Source organism: Entelurus aequoreus, linkage group LG13 (genome assembly GCF_033978785.1).
Source record: "Entelurus aequoreus isolate RoL-2023_Sb linkage group LG13, RoL_Eaeq_v1.1, whole genome shotgun sequence".
In the NCBI taxonomy this organism is placed as follows: domain Eukaryota; kingdom Metazoa; phylum Chordata; class Actinopteri; order Syngnathiformes; family Syngnathidae; genus Entelurus; species Entelurus aequoreus.
The window spans coordinates 2,624,850-2,629,849 of NC_084743.1; the positions used below are offsets into that span (position 1 = coordinate 2,624,850).

The window sequence follows — 5,000 nt, forward strand, 5'->3', positions numbered from 1 at the left end:
CCTTTTTTTTTTTTAGATATATGCGTGCTAGTTCTAGCTATTAGGCTATTTTTTTTTAACACACTGTAGCACTTTGAGGTTGTTTGCTCAATGTAAAATGCTTTTTACAAAAAAAATGTATTATTATTATTATTATGGCGTCAAAATAGTGCCACGGTCCACGAGCATGAAAAAAAACACGTGTGCGATGTCTCTTTTTCTCGACGCATTCATTGTTCTTTATGTGTGGCACTTTGGGCGGGGGGCATTGGATACACGGACCCTCCTCTCTGATTGGTCACTTTAAACAATATGGGCCTACGAAGATCTAAATACCAGTTCGCTAAACAGTTATAACATTGCGTGTACTAATTATTGATCCACCAAGACATTGCGTGTGCAATCGATAACTGGTGTGGACCGCCCTGTTTAAATGAGGTTCTTGCGTTCGCTGCGCCATGGAGACACTCATTTACTGCACGTTTTAAAACATGCAGCAAACAAATAAAATATGTAGCACTTTTTGAGGGGGCGTTTTAGACGCAGTATTGCAGTGATATAAGTTCATTACATGCAAAGAGAAACATGTCAATCATTTAGATGACGGTGTAATTGTCTTAGATTTTCAATTGGAAGTTTTGATAAGCTGTAAGCCATGATCATCACAATTCTATCAAAATAAGCTAACTAGGGGCACACCCTGGAATGTTCCAGATGCAAGAAAATATTGCAATGTGTTTTTTTTAAATATATTGGAGATATTGTAATAATATCGTTTCTGTATGAAAAAACAAACATCATTAAAAAAAAACACTAAAACGCATCAATTGAATTTGTTTTAATTAGCCCCTTAAGTCATCCGGCAGCTATAAAATTATAAAATTATATTGCTGAATATTTAGATAGTCCATATATGTTGACAAGCATACACAGGATGGAGCTGCAGCGCCATCGACTCCTTTTTTCACTAAAACGCATCAATTGAATTTGTTTTAATTAGCCCCTTAAGTCATCCGGCAGCTATAAAATTATAAAATGATATTGCTGAATATTTAGATAGTCCATATATGTTGACAAGCATACACAGGATGGAGCTGCAGCGCCATAGACTCCTTTTTTTCACTAAAATGCATCAATTTAATTTGTTTTAAATTAGCCCCTTAAGTCATCCGGCAGCTATAAAATTATAAAATTATATTGCTGAATATTGAGATAGTCCATATATGTTGACAAGCATACACAGGACGAAGCTGCAGCGCGATGGACTAATTTTTTCACTTAAACACATCCATTTAATTTGTTTTAATTAGCCCCTTAAGTCATCCGGCAGCTATAACATTATAAAATGATATTGCTGAATATTTAGATAGTCCATATATGTTGACAAGCATACACAGGATGGAGCTGCAGCGCCATCGACTCCTTTTTTCACTAAAACGCATCAATTTAATTTGTTTTAATTAGCCCCTTAAGTCATCCGGCAACTATAAAATTATAAAATAATGTTGCTGAATATTTAGATAGTCCATATATGTTGACAAGCATACACAGGATGGAGCTGCAGCGCCATCGACTCCTTTTTTTCACTAAAATGCATCAATTGAATTTGTTTTAATTAGCCCCTTAAGTCATCCGGCAGCTATAAAATTATAAAATAATGTTGCTGAATATTTAGATAGTCCATATATGTTGACAAGCATACACAGGATGGAGCTGCGGCGCCATCGACTCCTTTTTTTCACTAAAATGCATCAATTGAATTTGTTTTAATTAGCCCCTTAAGTCATCCGGCAGCTATAAAATTATAAAATTATATTGCTGAATATTGAGATAGTCCATATATGTTGACAAGCATACACAGGACGAAGCTGCAGCGCGATGGACTCATTTTTTCACTTAAACACATCCATTTAATTTGTTTTAATTAGCCCCTTAAGTCATCCGGCAGCTATAACATTATAAAATGATATTGCTGAATATTTAGATAGTCCATATATGTTGACAAGCATACACAGGATGGAGCTGCAGCGCCATCGACTCCTTTTTTCACTAAAACGCATCAATTTAATTTGTTTTAATTAGCCCCTTAAGTCATCCGGCAGCTATGAAATTATAAAATGATATTGCTGAATATTTAGATAGTCCATATATGTTGACAAGCATACACAGGAATGAGCTGCAGCACCATCGACTCCTTTTTTCGCTAAAACGCATCAATTGAATTTGTTTTAATTAGCCCCTTCAGTCATCCGGCAGCTATAAAATTATAAAATAATGTTGCTGAATATTTAGATAGTCCATGTATGTTGACAAGCATACACAGGATGGAGCTGCAGCGCCATCGACTCCTTTTTTTCACTAAAACGCATCAATTTAATTTGTTTTAATTAGCCCCTTAAGTCATCAGGCAGCTATAAAATTATAAAATGATATTGCTGAATATTTAGATAGTCCATATATGTTGACAAGCATACACAGGACGGAGCTGCAGCGCCTTCGACTCCTTTTTTTCAGCTATTTCCACGCAACTGTCAATTTGCCTTTCTAGACGTACTAAACATTTCAGTCTTGATAAATCACACTGCGTGTGCTAAATATTCATATTTAAAATGTTTCCTCCCAGTATAGATGACCAGCATATCTTCACATTCATGAAGACTATTTTAAGAGACACAACCGTCCGCGCACAGTTTGAGTTGATCACGTCTGCGTGTGCAATCAACGTTGCACACAGGGCCGGCCCGTGGCATAGGCCGTATAGGCAAACGCTAAGGGCGCCGTCCATCAGGGGGCGCCACGCCAGTGCCACAAATATTGGAGGAAAAAAAAAAAAAAAAGTTGGTACTATTATTTCTAAATATGAAAAATAATCCCACGTTAATTAAAATGCAAAGTAAAGCCTATTTAATAGAAATATTATTTGTTACAACATTACGCCCCCCATCCCCCGGCACCGTGCGCCCCCTCCCTTCCCGTATCATGACTCTTTTTGGACGTCACCACATCAAAAAATCAACACAAGATGTCAAAACGGCCAAAACTGTCAGGTGCCAGGGAAGAAAAAGAGAAAAGAAGAGGAGAAACGAGAAAAAGACAGAGGTAGCAGGTAGGTAACGTTAGCCTACATGAAATTATTTGTCTGTTACAGAATGTGATAGTAACCTGGCTTTTTAGCATTAAGCTAATGTTACATGATTCGGCAATTGCTAATCAATAAATAGCTAGTTCTGTTTTACCGTCGGGTTAATATTGTGGAGGGGGCTAAATTGTTATGGAAAATAATAATGTAACGTTAGGTAATTACAGTACTCCCTGGTGTACAGTAATTTGTAAGTCATTCTAGTTAATGCAATATTAAAAAGCACAAATAGAGAACTCTGTAGGATCCCCTTTTTTTGTAATATAGTTGTTAAAGTCATACTGGTTTGATATCTTGTTTTGTGCAGTGCCTTATTTATATTGTATTTTTAATTTATTTTATGCAACTTGTTGACACGTTTTATTTTGTGTTTATGTATGTAAAAAATATTGTATTTCATATATTCATTTTTTATTTTTTGTATTCATTTATTTATCCATATTTGTTTTAATGTTGTTAACTATTCTGATTGTTAATTTGCTTTCTTTAAGTAAAAAAAAAGGTCAAAGACAAAGCTATTCGGTTTCTTGTGAGTATATACAATTCACTGCCGATGTGGGGGGGGGGCACCTAAAATCTGGTTGCACATGTTTTAGCACGCGCAAACCTTTAGTACATCCTGGTCAGAGACAATCCAGAAGAACTGGTACCGTCAAATTGTGTGTACCTTCTGTAACATATTAGAATATTGAGACAAAATGACGTATTCAATCATTCCATATGAAGGAAAGTGCCTAAAATAAAAACAATTAGATGACACACACATTTGATCACTTAGTGAGGGCGTCACACTCGTAAGTCTGGCACTATGACATCAGCGCATGGACAAATTAGCTACCTATCATATAAAGTAGTGTTTCTTAACCATTGTTGGGCCGGTCCGCAAAAACAAAATCTGTTTTTCAGCTTTATATTGCTACTATGGTACATTTTTTAGTCTACTTAATACCTGCATTACCCTTTCCATCCTTTGGAACTGAGCTACTGTGTGGAACAATTTCCCTTGTGGTTCAAAAAAGTTTGTCTATAGTCCATATGAGCCGCAGCGATACTTAGTTGTAATACACATTTTCACCACTGGTGTCAGTAATGAGAATCTCAACCAAACAGAAGAAGTTAAGCGCAATCTTTTTTTTACTCTACCCACATTTGCACTTAAATTATTAATATTTATTATAAATTTGGTTAGAATCTATTAATTTTAGCACAATATATTTGATTATTTTTATTTTGTAATCAGCCTGACCTAAGCCTTGCCTAATAATCTATGTGATTAACACATGCTTTCATATCATTTGGCAATCCTGTTAAACTATAAATAGGTTAGATATTATAATTGAATACCATTAAAATCAATATATCAGTGCTACTGTGTGGAACAATTTCCCTTGTGGATCATTAAAGTTTGTCTAAGTCTAAGTCTAGTGTTAATATTTGAGTGGGCTGTCGTGGAAAAGTTGGGCCCTGAGGTCAAAAAGTTTGAGAACTCCTGACAAAATTGTTAATACCCGGGCAGAATACATTCATAAAAACATTTTGCCAGTCGAAACAATCCATCTATAATTTCCGACATGTTCACATAACATCATAAAACATGGTAATTTAATTGTTCAATAGGTTGTAGTTCCGGTTCTATCTCCCTGTAATGTTTGATCCTGTTCTGTCTCCCTGTAATGTTTGATCCTGTTCTGTCTCCCTGTAATGTTTGATCCTGTTCTGTCTCCCTGAAATGTTTGTCTGCTCTTGAATGGGATTGTGCTGAAAATCTTAATTTCCCCTCTGGGATTAATAAAGTATTTCTGATTCTGATTCTGTAGTGTACAAAAATAGTCAGAAGATATAACGGTAAAATATTTGCTCAAAGTCGACAGAATTTTACTAG

General features: G+C 35.6%; 1 protein-coding gene and 1 long non-coding RNA gene across 4 annotated transcripts in view; one reads left to right on the plus strand and one right to left on the minus strand.

Moving 5' to 3' along the window:
* LOC133663066 (uncharacterized) overlaps nt 1-5,000 on the plus strand; it is a 20,275-nt gene that overhangs the window by 7,509 nt on the left and 7,766 nt on the right. The gene's annotated exons all lie outside the window — the stretch shown is intronic.
* gria4a (glutamate receptor, ionotropic, AMPA 4a) overlaps nt 4,806-5,000 on the minus strand; it is a 351,871-nt gene continuing 351,676 nt past the window's right edge. For both annotated transcript variants that reach the window (XM_062067252.1, XM_062067253.1), the window contains exon 18: nt 4,806-5,000. This exon is cut by the window's right edge and continues 1,764 nt beyond it. The gene's annotated coding sequence lies outside the window, so the exon portion shown is untranslated.